We start from the raw sequence: 15,460 nt of genomic DNA on the forward strand, positions 1-15,460 counted from the left end.
GCCCCGCGCGCACGGGCGCGCAGGCGCCGCCGCGGCTCCGCTCTTCCGCCGGGCGCCGCCGCGAGTGCACACGGCCGGAAGGCGCGGCCCGGCAGCTCTCTATGGTTGCCCGCGGTGGGTAGCGCGCCGCCGCCGCCTCGCCCCCGCCCGCGCTGCACGCCGGGACACGGCCGGTCCTCCCTCCTTCTCTCCCTCCCTCCTTCCCGCGCGCCCCCCCCGCCCCGCGTCCCGAGCCTGCGCCGCGCCGACATCCGCGTTGTCCCAAGATGGAGGTGCGGGGCTCGCGCTGAGCGCGGCCCGGCCGACACAGGAGCAGCAGCAGGAGGAGGAGACGCGCCCGCCCGGCCCGGCCGCCCGCCTCTCCTTCCCCGCCCCGCCAGGCCGCGGCACCGGCAGCGGTAGCGGCGGCGCCTCCTCCGCGGCCCGGCCCCGAGTGCGGCGCGGCCCCCGCATGAGCCCGGGCGGCAGTGGCGGCGGGAGCGCCCGGGAGCAGCAGCCGAGGTGCCCAGGTCGGTGTGGGCGCTGCGCAGGGCCGGGAGCGGGGATGGCGCCTGGCTCACGCTGGCCCTGAACGGGAGGGAGGCGGCCCTGCCAGCTCCCCCGCGCTGGGGAGGGGAAGGCGGCAGCCCCGGGAGTCCTCTCCTTCCGCACCGTGAGACACATGGGTGCGGGGCCGCCCGGGAAGGCCGGCCGGGCCCGTGGCTCCGGGCTTCTCCCGCCCCCCCGGGGAGACCGGGCTCGCTGGGCGACCTTGGGTGAACCCAGCCTGCCCCTGCCTCAGTTTCCCGGTTCCGTAACTACTCATCGGCGCTGCTGTGGGTATGGGACGGCTCGGTGCCGTCGGTGCGGCCGGCTACCGGAATGGGAAGTGCTGCGAGGGTCTCTTAACTAGTGGCCAAGGCCTGTTTGACAAAGTGGGTCTGATCACTTGCTCGTGTTACCTTCTGTCCAGTCTGAAGAGTTGGATCTGTACCTGTGAGCAGGCTGCCTTGCCGATGTATGTGGTCTGTCGCTCCTCACTGCAGGACTTTATGGGCTTCAGTTTTTAAGCATACCTACAAGTATTTCTGCTAAGGGATATTACAGTTCACTGTTGATTTGTAAATCAGATGTTTAAGATGATGTGTTGTGGTCATTCAGAAGTTACTACTGCTTCAGAAACAAAACATGTTTCACAATTCTCCTTTAAGTGACAAGAACCTGTAATTTATAGACTTGTAGTTACTAATTTTCTTTTTTTCTCCAATTAATGGAAATACTTGTTTATGTTTCCTTCTGTGTAATGTGTTGGTCTAATTCTGGGGCTAAATGTGTGTCTTACACATCACTTTGGGGATGGTGCCTCTGTGTGGGAACTTACCTGCTTCAGTAAGAGTCTGCAAACCTGAAGCCCTGTGAGAATTGGCTTCTCAGTGTGGTTTTACCATGCTTCCTGCATGTCTTGCAGAAAGTTTCTCAGTGAAAAATTGTACCCGATTTTAGCTTTGATTTCTTAAGTTAGACCTGTGTGATTGTATTGTCAATTTATCTTCTTTTTTTCTAATTTTTTTTTTTTTGACAAGCTGACTGGTTTGAAAGGGAGAGGTCTAAAAGATAAGATTAAGTTCCTAATTCATGCAAATAGCATCCAGTTAGATTCCCTGCTAAGGAAGAAGCCACACTCTGAGTTGTACTGTGTTGTTAGACCCTTATGATAGGAGGGGAGGGAAATGATGGATATAGTAAAAGGTGTATTACTTGATAAGATTGAAAACTGTTGGAAAATGAGCTTACAGTTCCCACAAACTGCTTAGTTTAGATGTTGGCTCTGAATAGCTGTGCCCTTTCATTGTGGAAACAGTTGAAGGTATTTTTTAGAAATTTGAAAATATGGCAAAACTCAGTTTTGAGTGTGTTGAATTGAAAGTGTGAAATGTATATTGCTAAATTGATGGATATGCAGAAAAAACTTTCATGTGTGTTTGTCTTTTAAAACAGTTTGTAGTGCAGGATCATTCTGTCAACTTAATACAGGAAAATAGTGAAAGAAAACCTAGTCCACTACTTAGATTTACAGAGCTGATACTTTTAACTGAAATTATTTCTGTACAGCATTACAGACACTTAATATCTCTCTTACAAATACTTTCCATTCCACTCAGTGTTTGCTATTTAATGTAGCATCTTTCCTGCTCGAATGAGGAAGTTCACTTTGTTTGTCAGAGGTGTTTGCTATTTCTCCTCATTGGACTGTCCTGAGCATCTCCCAAGAGTATAGAAATAAAAGCACCAAGCTGGATATCAAAATGAATGTTTGATATGTTTGGATTTATTTCAGGGTATCATCATGACTTTGTAAAAAAAGTCAGGCTTGAAAAAGCAGAACCTTTCACAGCAGTGTGTTTTAAAGCCTAGATTTCTCAGTCCAAGTCCTCTTCAGAACTCTAAAGTTGTGTGGGTTTGATCCCTTTTTTTTTTTTAATAGCAAACAAGACTTCTGGTCTTTTCCTTTTTTCTAACTGCTGCTGCTATTTAAAAATGTGGGAACAGTGATTCTTTTGTGAATGGAATTGAAAACTGTGTGTATATGCTGAATACATCTAGGGATGTTCTCAGCCTGTTGGAGTCCCTGTTAGAGCAGCTGGAAATTGTCCCTGATTGTTTTAATCAACTTGAGAAAATAAACCAGGTTGTTTTTCCTATAATTTAACTTCTCTTTTGAGAGTATAAAATGTTACGTGTACCACCAGGATCCAGCACACACAATATAAAATCATGCTTGTTTTGTTATGGTTATGTCCTTTGTTGACATGTTCTTTACTAGTTCTCAGAATTCACAGGTTCTGCTTAGCCAGATAAATAATGGGGGTGGAAATACTTTTGAGTTAAGTTTTAAGTTATAAGCATGTTTAATTGTGAACATGTTTAAACATATAACGTGTTCTTTATGCAGTAATTAGCATAGTACATGATAGGACACTTATAATGGAATTCATGCAGTTTTTATGTTTTTGTAAGTATGCAACATCCTAATTTTTGCTGTGGAGGAAAAGATTTTTTTCTCCCTATGTTACTTCTAGTCTTAGTTTACTTAGTGAACATCCAGAGAGAATTAAATATCTTTCTCCTTCCCCACACCAGTGTACTCATAGACCCGAAGACGAAAACCACTAATTCTTAAAAATAGAACATGCAATTGAAGGAAAAAGGAACAGAATTCATAAAGTATGTAGGCACAGATCTCATTTGCAGCATCAATCTTCGTTCTGGTAGTGTGAGCCAAGTCTTCACTCTAATTAATGAATTGATATTGATTTTTAAACAAAGGAGGTGTGTTTTACAATTTTTCTGAAGTATCCATTGTATTTAAGATAGCTGTAAATTTTTTAGAGAAGCAGTATTAAAAGGTTTTCTGCCACTAATCAAATTCTGATTTATACCTGGAAGGTGGGGAGCAATACATTTGCTATCAGGGTCTGTAATGAAAAAATCTAGAGTATGTTGTTTGCTTTCTAAAAAAAAAAATTACCCCCTCACTGAAGCTCTATAAGCTGTGCTAAATAGCTGATTCCCAGAGACAACAGCAGTGAACAAATCTCGTGTTTGAAGTGAATTTTGTCAACTTAAATACTTTGACCTTAACGTTCGCTGCTTTAACTTTTTGTTTTAACAGGCAATGCCTGATAAGGCTGTGTTGCTCATGAATAAAAGTTTGAAAAAAAGCTGGTTGATAGGAATTGTAATGTGTGTAACATACCTGGCTGGTTAACAGAAAGTCAGCAAATACAGTCTAAAGGTAACATTTTGCAATGAGGCAGCACTTCAGTAACTACACCAGCTGGTGACACATTTCTTCAGGAAAATAACCTCATAGGAAGAATATGAAAATCAAATAATGTTAAGATCCAAGATTCAGGTTTGGCAATGTAACGTCTGACTAAATAGCACTTAAAAATGCTATTTTTGAATAACTGCACCTTCCTGTGGTTAGGAGGGATAGAGCTTATTGACAAAATAACTTGCTGGGTGCAAAATTACGTTGTAAATTAAATACTATCATAGCTCCGTCTAACAAATACTCTTATGAATGAATCTCTTAAAGGAAGCATTAACTACTTCTTACTTACTTTAATAGGTTGAGCCTGCTTCCCTGTATTATGCAAACTGCTGAATGGAGGAAGGGGGTGGAAGTCAGTCTTTACCGATACTCTTTCCGTTACCATCCTGCATGGTTCTTTACCCATGTTTTACAGAGTGGTGAAGAATTAGGAGAAGCTCCACTTGTTCAGCTGAGTGGAACTAAATGGGTGGCTTCCTTCTGGACCCTCACTTCACTGTTTTAGGTAAGAGGGGTGATCTGCTTCTTTTGAAGCTACTTGCATTTCTTTAGAACAGAAGCATATATGTTTTTCTAGATAAACTTTTAGTTAGAAAAGCAGAGCTTTGAGTTCTTTTCTTTTTTATCTGGAGGCTTGAAAAGGGCATTCACAGTATGTAGCTGTCCCAGTACTTTTCATTGAAAAGCATTGCTGTTTGCATCCATTCAAATAACTTTAAAAAACATGCTGTGTGTACTAACATCACTTCTGAGAATAATATTTATCGTATGTAGTGTGACAGAAGTGGGACTTCACCCAGAGGTGAATTACAGTGGTGATGGATATACAACAGTTCAAACTGATGTACCACTTGACTGCTTGATATGGAGTGCATTACTTTTTTTTCCACAGACTTGGAATAGTTTGGGTTGGAAGGGACCTTTAAATGTCATCTAGTCCAAATTCCTCTGCCATAAGCAGGGACATTTTCAAATAGATCAGGTTGCTCAGAGCCTTGTCCAGCTTGACCATGTATATTTCCAGGGATGGGGCATCTCCTACCCCTGGGCAATCTGTTCCAGTGTTTCACCACCCTTATTGTAAAAAATTACTTTCTTATATCTAGTTTTAATCTACTATCTTTTAGTTAAAAGCCATTACCTCTTGTCCTGTCATAGCAAGCTCTTGAATAAAGTCTGTCCTCCTCTGTCTTGTAAGCTTGTTCAGTATTAAAATACAGCAAACAGGTCTCTCCAGATCTTTCTCTTCTCTAGGCTGAGCACCAACTCTTTCAGCCTTTCTTCGTAGGAGAGCTGCTCCAGCTCTCTGATCATTTTTTTGGTCCTCCTCTGGACTTGCTCCAGCAGGTGCATGCCTGTTGTGTGCTGAGGACTCCAGAGCTGGATGCAGCACTCCAGGTGAGGGGTTCTCAGAGGAGTAGAAGGACAGACCAGTCTCCCTTGCCCTGCTGGCCATGCTGCTCTTGATGCAGCTGAGGATACATTCTGGACTGCAAGCACACATTGCTGGAACAAGGCTGGATTTCCAGTAACCAGGATCTCCAAGTTCTTGTGTAATTACTTCTGCTGCCAATTCCCTCATCCCCCAGCCTGTATTGATACCAGGGTTGTCCCAGCCCAGGTTCAGGACCTTGCACTTGGCCTATTAAATGAGGTTCCCATGAGCTCACTTCTCAATCTCATCCAGGTCCCTCTGGATGGAATGGAATGCCTCAGGCATATCAGCCACAACCACAGAGCTTGGTATTGTTTGTGGGTGTCCTGAGGGTACGTTTAGTCTCACTGTCTGTCTTTGATGAAGCTACTAAACAATACTGGTCTCAGCATGGACCCCTGAAGGACATCTCTTGTCATTGATGTCCATCTGAACATTAGGCTATTGACCACTACCCTCTGTATGCAACCATCCAACCAATTCCTCATCCACCAAAGAGTCCATCCATTGTCTCTCCAGTTTAGGGTGAAGGGGGTTGTGGGAGACCACCTCAAAGGCCTTATAGAAGTCCAAATAGATGACACCACTAGCTGTTCCCTTGTCCACTGATGCAGTCACTCTGTCACAGAAGCCCATTAGGTTGGTCGAGCAGGACTTGCCCTTGGTAAAGCCATGCTTGCTGTCTGATATCTCCCTGTCCTCCATGTGCCTTCATGTTCCTTCCTCATGTGACAGAATATCAAAAATGTGACCTAAACAACTAAAGACAAAATTTGAGTGTCAAAAACTAAAGAGTGGTTTGAAACCCAAAGGAAATTTGATCTTGGTGGCCTGTGGATCGGTAGGATCACAAGCAGAAAATTACAGAACCTCTGTTTGGGTTTGGTGATTGTTGCAAAATGGTCTGGCAATGATTAGTCCACATAGTGTGCGTTTCATTCTGGTGTTGTGTCAGGACTGTGACAGGACTTCTGACCGAGCTAGAGTTCTAGGTGTGAAGACCATGCTCTTTGCTTCCTTTGGCAGACAACTTTTAAGACTTTTTAATGCTTTGTTGATAATCATGACACCAAAGAAATCTATGAAATTAGGAGATCAGGATGACCCTCTCTACCTTACCCTTAGGCGCTGTGTGGAGGGGAGGCACAAGAATGATCTATCTTGTGTTGCCAAGCTTGCAAGGCACTGAGAGATGCCAGGCTTGTCCAGGCAGCCAGACTCTGGCACTACTTGTGTACTCCTGCTCTGGTATGCTCCCTGGGACCCAGGTTGGAGCAGCTGCAGTTCAGCAGGCTTGGGCTGTTAGCAGGTGGTGGAGTGGCTCTTAAAGGAACTGAACTTCACAAATGGAATGTAGGTCAAAATACTTCAAGAAAGGCTATAATGGTTGTAGGTGAGTTTTGCTTTTGCTTTATGCTTAGTTGCATGTTTGAGCTAACTAGTGCTTTAAATATTTTTATTTTACAAGGTGGTATTTGCCATTTTCTAAAAAAGAAATCAAAAACTTCTGCAAAGCTGGATAATACTGAAGAGGTCTGTCACTACCTCAGAATTTCTGTATCCAATACAGTTTTTCATTTTTCGTATTTGTATAGCTATATTTGAATGATTGCTTGTTTTTTCATAGTTAAATCTCATGTGCAAAGTCTTGGTGATTAATATTGTGTTTTACTATGTGTGTACACCCAGGTTTATTTTTAGAAAGTCCAAGGTATACTAGTGTACACTGGCTGAGTAGCAACACCTTGTGTTTCAGCGGATGTAGCAAAACTTGCTTATTGTAGCCAATAGAAATACATACTTAAGAGTCCACACAACTTGCAAATCCCATCAGATTTCAAGGACGAGGGAGCTCTTGAGAGAGTGTATCACTTCTGTGAAACTCTGGTATTTCTTGCTTGCAAAGATTGAGCCCTTTCCATAGTAAGGTTGTGAAAAATACTCCATTTGCATGATTCCTATAACCTGAATAACTAATTAAAAGAAGGATAGTTGTGGATACTTGTTTTTTACTTGGCTAATGTGATTTTTGTTTACTGTTAAGAATGTTAATTCTGGAAGATTATGTTTATAATACTAGGTATTATTTCTTTAGGGTAGTGCTCTCAGAATTTTTTCTTCTATTCCTGTTTTATTAAAGTTGTTGGATAAAACCAGACTAATACAGCAACACAGAACCACAAGTGGAAAACATAATCTAAGCACCTGATAGAGATGATCTAATGATATCTTTTATCAAACTAGACATGAGAGTTGCAAAATACTTTTTGTAATTTATAAATAGTTTCTTAAATATTTTGTAATTTTGTATGCTACAGTGTGGTTAATTCAGTGCTTTACTGTCTGTGTTAATATAATTCAGTGTGCCTTGAAGTCTCCTTTTCTTATTGTAAATGTATGACATAGTTGTAAACAAGCAACTTTTTTGGCTCTGGTCATATGACTGACCAAGATTTTTAATGTGGAATGGAAGGAATTAAGGTTGGCCAAGCTTTTATTCGCATTGCTATTTGCATTTTTTTAGGCAGATGTGGCTTAGTGCTAATTAAATATACTGAGGGTGAATGTTGAAGTACATCTGACTTCATGTAATAATTTTCATTCCTGTTAGACAAGCATTACAGAGCTTTATTTCCTTCTGTGTTGTTATGTAGCCTTTGAGCGAATGTAGACTTTAGACTTAGTAGACTCCTGAACTCTGTTCTGCCTTAGTGGTAGCTGGTGAGGAGAGACTGAAGGAGAAGAACTGGAAGTCCAGGAACTTCAGTTTTGTGTTGTTGGATTTGCTCTTCTTTTGCTGTGTGTTATTATGCAAATAACCTGTCTACATCTCCTCCTTTGTGGTCCTGTTTTCTCTATCAGTTGTACAGTCCTACACTACTCCACAGCTTCAGTTCTGTTGGGAACTATTTCTTTTTATATTGTTGGGCAATAATCATAAGATCTCTTCTAGATGTATTTGCAATACTTTTTCCTGCAGTACTTGGTGCTGTCCTCCGACTCTGTGCACACTGAAAATTTGTGCTTTTGTATCTTAAAGGAGAATGAGAGAATTTTATATAGATGACACTGTTCTATGTCTGTACAAGAATGAATGTATACATTGAATCTGAAAGTCCTGTGACACAAGGTGTGAAAATATTGGTTGCATTTGTCAGAATAGTTTTAACTGAGTTTGTCTAATGGCACCATTGTGAATGCCATTATGCCAAGAAGAATTATTCTTTTGTAGAATATAAGGCATTTTGGATTCCTGCTGTGGATATGGAGTGGAAGGTCTACTTACAAACAGGAAAATCATAAGTTACTGTCTCATGTTGCTCAGATAAAATTTTCTTTTTTTTTCTGAATGGTAGTAAGGTTTTATTGACACAGTTGCGTATCATTAACACACTAATCCTAACTGTACAGAAATCTACATAATTAGTAGAATTGTTTGTTGAAATAGCAGTCTTTTTTCACAGAACTTGTAGGGTGCCCTACTTAACTAATTTTTTTTAAACACAAAATAGTGTGGTGACGTTGTTAGTGCTTAGAGCCTTAGTGGTAAAACTGGTCCAGGGTCACCCCATTTCAGTTCCCTGATAAAGAATGTAGCCCCTGATATTAAATGATTCTTGGTGGTTTGACAAATTTTAAAATAAAACTGAATGTACTATTAAGGTAACCAGATTGGGGTTTCCTATGTAGGAACCTTGATCTACATTGGAGATCAACCTAAATCAGCTGCGATGTATTTGTTTGTTCTTAATAGAGTTTTAAGCCAAGAAGTTATGTATTAAATCTTCTAAGTACTAAAAATGTGATGTTCTGTGCCAAATTACTAACTTTTTTGGAAAGTAATTAATGGATTTCATAGAATCAGGGAATGGTTTGGGTTGGTAGGCTACCTTAAAGAAAAATTGAATTATGAATCCCCTCCGTGGACAGGGACACCTTTCACTAGAGCAGGTTACCGAGAGCCCCATCCAGCTTGGTTCTGAACACCTCCAGTGATGGGGAATCCACAACCCCTGTCTTTCTTTAGTTATATGCATATGTCTGTTTCTATCACCTTTTCTTTCAAAACTGGTTGTGCTTTTAGGTGTTTGTTGAAAATATTTCAAGTATGTATTAGTCCTTTGTTAATTATGACTTCTCTGAAAATGAATTAGTAGAAAAGTATATTGAACTCCAACTCCAGCAGTTTTATGTACCCAGGACATGGATTTGGTTCTATCTGTGTCTTCTTTTGAGTGCTTTTTTTTATTATTTTATTATAAATACCAGTTCTTAAAGAAAAGGAAAAGAATAAAAAGGATAAAAAGGATAAAATAAGGGGCGGGAATGAGAAAGGAAATTGGTATTTGTAATGAACTGGATGAATGGAATTGTAAAACTCTATTGCATCACTACAGGGGAAAGAATGGGAACACTGTATGTATGAACTTCACGCTTTTGTAGTTTATCTAACATAATCATTGTTTTCAGTTGTGCTTTTCTATGAGAAGTGTGGTTTAGTTTTGGGTAGTTCTGTGAGACGTGGGGAGTTGAGTTGATGTTCCTTGTAGGTCCCTTCTGACTAGACATGTTCTAAGATTCTGTGTTTCCTTTAGTTGCAGACTTGTGACTTATCAAGTAGGCACTTTTGAAAGTATTGTATTGAAGTTTTGTTGAGCTTCAGATTGGTATGGAGCATAGTGCAAGAACTGAATTGTAATGTTTTGCATTATAGGTACAAGAACTGTAGAAGTCCATTTTAGAATTTGAAAGAGCAAGATTCTGCAGCTCTGGAAAGATATGGTATGTTTATGTTTCCACTTATATTGTTTGTATGCTAATTGTAATAGCTAATAGTTATACTTTTTCTTCACTGAGATTTAAAAAAAGGTTGAAAATTAATTCAGGAAAAAACACACAATTTCCCCCCATTTTTAACTATGGTATCTGTTACTTAGTCATAATTCTCTAGAAAACTGACTTATTTGATTTTTCTTGGGGAAAATAAATGCTGATGATATAACATTGATGAATTCCCTTTTGATTTAACAAGCTCATCATCATGCTGCTACCATCCATTTATTTCTCCATGGATTGGATAAGAGCTGGTGTGTTTCTGAAAGCTGTGTTGGTTTTTTTAATTCGCTGCTGAACATATTTATAGTGAGGCTATGACTTGAAAAATAAGTTCAGAACTTGCAGAAAATTTATGCAATCATCAGTGTAAGTCAAGTTTACAAATAGGAATGCTGGGAAATACAGAAATATAATCTTTATTAACGGTGTTAACGTAAACCCATGGCACATGCTGTCTCTTTTCTGTCTAGGCTCTTAAATGTCCAGCCAGCTTAAAAATATGTACGTGTATTGTAACAGGGTTGGAACATGTAGTTATTTTGATTGCTATTTCCTGACTTAATTCTGGTGTAGTTCTCTGGTAATACCTGGTATTACTGCACTGCTTTGTACTGTCTCTAAGTTCTGTAGTTCTGTAACTTGGTACATAAAGAATTTTTGAAACTTTAAGCATCACTGCATTCAGAAAAACAACAATTAAGATAATTTTTCTGTCATATTAAATAGATCTGTTAATACATGTACAAGATTGTATGTGTAGTTAGTTCAGTAACATTTTCTAAACCATGTGTGTTCTTTCTCTTTTAACCACTTAAATTGTGGGGAAGAGCTAAGTAATGGCTGATAAGAGTTTTCTGTGCCATGTGTTTATGTCTGGATTTTTTTTCAACATAATTAACTTAGAAATAAAGTTTAGAGATCTCAAAATCTCAAATTTGCAGAAGAATTGTTTGATGTCTTTTTAAGTTCTGTTTTGTAGGAAGCTATAGACAGGCTCTAATAAAACTGTTAATTCTATGCTGAAACTTTAGCTATAGTGTGTACTAATTAAAAATTGTAAGTCTCTCAAAAAGCTACAATGTTACATTATCACAATCCAGATGTTCCTGAGAGAATTGTATAGATTGGTCCTTTACTGTAGCAGGCATCTGGCAGGTAGTGTATGTTCATTTTTGCACCCACAGCACCACTGGGACCACCCACCTGCTTCTTGCTCTCCAGTGTCAATACCAGTTCTGTGTATGATGGCTCTTCTTCAAACCTAAGCCATTATTTCTTTATTGCCATTATTCCTGCTGGCTGCTTTTCTTCTGGTTGTTTAACTGCTTGCCACTGTATGTATGCATAGAGTCTTTGTAATGGTATGTGCTTCATAAACTGATGAAGAATTCCCTTCTAATCCCCCATAAATAGTGAGTAATAAATACTAATGGAACATCAGAAAAGCTGAATGTCATGCTACAGAATTGCATCGTTGCTTGGTTTTAGTATCAATTATATTTAAACAAACATGCTGAAGAACTTGGTGAACAGAAAGATGCTTTACATGAAAGGCAGCATGAAAGATGGGTGGCAAAAGCAATCAAAATAGAGCATAAGCAAAAGGACAGATGGAATAAAAGCTTAAACAGTAAAGCTGAAGCAAAGCTGTAAAACTTACCTGACTGCAAAATAACTTGACATGATGAGTAGCCAATAAGAGGAGAGTCACTAAAAGACATTTAAGTAGGTGATGGGATTTCACCTACTGGTGTAGAAGGGGCATTTTGTTCAAGGCTGTGTATCATTTTGGAGGGAGCCTGAAGTAACAGGTATAATATAACTGAATAGAAACAAATAGTTCTGCTGCAAAAAAAAGAAAAAAAATCAGAGGTGTGTCTGTAGTGGAAAAAGAAAAATCAGCTGTGGTCTTAGTGTAAAATGCAGAAGCTAAGGATAATTTTGGATCTTTCCTGATTTTACAAAAGTGAACAGAATGCATATATGATCTCACTGAAATATAAAACCAAAACCAGATGTTGAAGGCGAAATCTAGAGTCCAGAGTTGCAGGGGCAGTTGTAGAAAATGGGAATAACATGCAAGCCTCTATTTTTGGCCTGAGGGGAGGGAGTGGGAGCAAACATTAGGCATTTTTCTGTTACTCTGAGAGTTATGGATATTGTAGTTTAACCCCAGCTGGCAATTAAAGACCAAACAGCTACTCTCACCTACCCACACAGTGGGATGTGGAAGAGAATTGGAGGAGTAAAAGTGAGAAAATTAGTGGGTTGAGATAAAGATAATTTAATAGGTAAAGCAAAAGCTGTGTGGAAAAAAAAAAAGGCGAAACAAGGAATTCATTCACCACTTCCATGGACGGGCACATGTTCTGTCATCTCCAGAAAAGTAGGCTCCATCATATATAACAGTGACTTGGGAAGAAAAATACCGTAACTCCAAACATTCCCCCTTTTCCCTTCTTCCCCCAGCTTTATACACTGAGTATGATGCCATATAATTTGGAATGTCTCTATGGTCAGCTGGGGTCAGCTCTCCCAGCTGTGAACCCTCCTCACTCCCTGTGCACCCCCAGCATCCTCCCTGGTGGGGTGAGGAGCAGAAAAGTCCTTAAATCTATGAAAGCACTGCTCAGCAATAACCAAAACATCCCTATGTCAACACAAATCCAAAACACAGCCCCACAATAGCTACTATGAAGAAAATTAACTCTATTCCAGCCAAAACCAATACAGTGGAAAGTATTGATATCAAGGCAAAGTAAGTGTACAGATATTATAGGATGGAGCTTTTGTGTGAATCTATGTTTGATCTCTTTGTATTGACATGAACAAAATTCTACCTTTATGAAACTCAGTAACAACTTTTCATTGTAAACATTTTAGAGTTTTTACTGAAATGTGAATTCTAGACTAGCACTTTCATTTGAAGATAGTAGCAAATTCAGATGCCCATCCCAAATAATTTATTCAAGTGTTAAGTGTTCTCATTATCCTGCATGCTTGTGTTCCTGCTCTAATTTGAATTTCTGAGCTTTCAGTTTCTATTTATAGGAATTTTATATGCATTCTTTCAATTGGAAGATCTTTATGTATTCTTTTTGTGCAATGAGAAGACTTAGTTTCTTCCAGTGTCTACGTTGATAGGGTTGATTAACTTTGAACTCCTTTCATTGTCTAATCACAAGGCATTTTCTTCTATCTTCATACTGTCCTTGTGGCTCTTTTCTACTACTTCTGGAACACTTTTAAAGAATATTGAATAATTAGAGAACTGGATTTAAGTTTGAAAGATGTGTGAAGTACTTTGTGCAGATGAACACTTTTCCAGGGACCCTTTATGAGTAATATCTGTCATTCTTTTTGTAATATATGGGAGCATGTGTACATTTGCACATCAATTGTGACTGCTTTAGTCACTTCAGGTTGGCATTTTCCAGGATAGAATCCAATTCTTTTGGTTTTCTAACTAATGTGATTTTTGCATTTGTTGTTACTAGTTGAATTGCTTGGTTTACTAGGCAGTGTGGAAAAAATTCTTATAGAGGCCTTATTACTGTTTGGTTGGAGCTTTTTTTGGCTCTGTTAGGATTTATATGATCAGGTTGTATTAGTGACTGTTTTATTTTACTGTAGAATCAGTAATAATTTTGCCTGCTAGTTAGATGAAGAAAGCTTATCTTTTTATGTTTTGTGCATTGGAGGCAGCATACAGGCAAGAAAAGTAATTTGTACTTCCAACTTTATGAAGAAATATAAACTCAAACATGCCTTTTACATTACTTTTTTTTTTTTCTGCATGTGACAATTAAGATTGAATTTAAGGGTTTGGTGAATATTCTTCAGGACATTGACTTGATCTCAAATTATAAAAGGCCAGCTCTCCTATTAAGTGTCTTGCTGTGTAGATGATTGTTTCATTGTGGTACTCAAACTCATTCTGGAAATAGGTAAAATTCATTCCTAAGGCATTCAGAGGGACTCTTAAGAAGACCTTCAAAAGTTGTCTTTAGTGGTATATTCTTGAGAAAGGTGGTTATATTTAATTAGCGCAAATTCTGGTACTGAAAGGTAAGGTAGATCGTGGTACTTCATTGTACAGTCTATCACCCCTATTTCCATCATAGATCAAAAAGAGATTCTTAAATTTGGATCAACGATTACTTGGGTAGATACTTAAAATTCCTTTGTAAAGGAAACCTAAATTCTTACACGTGCCACTTCCTGCAAGTGCCACTCTTTTAATAAGTCAGTCAGAAGTAATAGTTTAAATAAGAAAATGTTCATACTCTAGGGGTTCTTGCTAGACCTCAGATACTGTGTAGCAGCTGCCAGACTGCATTACTCTCACAGGAGGTTACCATCAAATAACCCAGGGATAGTAGTAGGTTTAGGGAATCCATTTAAGTAACAATGTTCAAATGAGTGATTGATACCTGGAAGTCATTTGTCCTTTTTTTGGTTGGTGAAAAATAAGTACTTAAGATCTCCAGGGTGTGGCTTTAGGTTCTGTGTGTTAAAGCCGGGGACCTTTTCTTGCCGCATGCTTGTAGACTTTCAAGGTTTAAGGAAATGTGCCCACATCTTTCATCAAACTGTGCAACGAAACTGCTTTTAGCCCGTTTTGATGCATCTTTCCTTTCTAAGGTCTTGTTCTTTCACTCTTGTTTAACTCCTTGAGTTGATAGGAACATTCTTTTAAGAAAATATTCACCTGTGCCATCTTGAAGAAATGTTCCAAATCACTGCATAAACATTATTTATCCCATTCATTTTTTATGAGGGCTAGTTCAAGTCACAAAGTTCTTCAGATACATGGTTTGAAGGCATGGATCCTTGTTTATTGTCTTGCTAACTGTAACAGCAGTTGTTGCAGCCCTGGTTCATTATACCTCTAGTGAATAGTCACTAGGGAGACACAAAAGTGTCAGTTCTGGAGCCTGCCCAGTCCCACAGAGCCTGACAGCCATCTTGGGTTTCTTGGACATACTCTACAGGCACAAACTTCTTTTCATACCTTCAACTGCTCAGTGTGTCTATAAAAGCCTAAACTATAAGCCATGCTGATCATAACAGTGAGGACCAGGGAAATTTGTTTGAGTAGTATGAATAGCAGATATTTTTGCTCTGGGGCTGCTCTTTCTGTCTTCTATAAGGTAAGTTACCGACAGAGGAGATTTTTTGTAAGGAAATTCTTGTGATAGAAAAGCAGTTGGTTTAGACCAATTCAAAATTCATAATACCGTTATCCAAGATCTTGGTTTATTCATCAGTGTGGTTTTCCTTTCCTAATCATGTAGTATCTTTCAACTCACTTAACCAGGTTGGGGATTTTATGCCTTGTTTGTATCAAGCAGTCAAAATGTCCTTTGAAA

The 15,460-nt window shown here is 39.5% G+C and overlaps 1 protein-coding gene across 6 annotated transcripts in view; it reads left to right on the plus strand.

Annotated features, from left to right (window-relative positions):
* The first annotated feature begins 423 nt into the window (after positions 1–423).
* UBE3A (ubiquitin protein ligase E3A) overlaps positions 424–15,460 on the plus strand; it is a 54,054-nt gene continuing 39,017 nt past the window's right edge. For 3 of the 6 annotated variants that reach the window (XM_033085203.1, XM_033085156.1, XM_033085184.1), the window contains exons 1-3: positions 451–509; positions 4,115–4,322; positions 9,967–10,034. The gene's annotated coding sequence lies outside the window, so the exon portion shown is untranslated. Of the gene's footprint in view, positions 510–4,114; positions 4,323–9,966; positions 10,035–15,460 lie in introns of all 6 variants that reach the window. The other 3 variants (XM_033085174.1, XM_033085193.1, XM_033085167.1) reach the window with 2 other exon arrangements.

Source organism: Catharus ustulatus, chromosome 2 (genome assembly GCF_009819885.2).
Source record: "Catharus ustulatus isolate bCatUst1 chromosome 2, bCatUst1.pri.v2, whole genome shotgun sequence".
NCBI classification, from domain to species: Eukaryota; Metazoa; Chordata; class Aves; order Passeriformes; family Turdidae; genus Catharus; species Catharus ustulatus.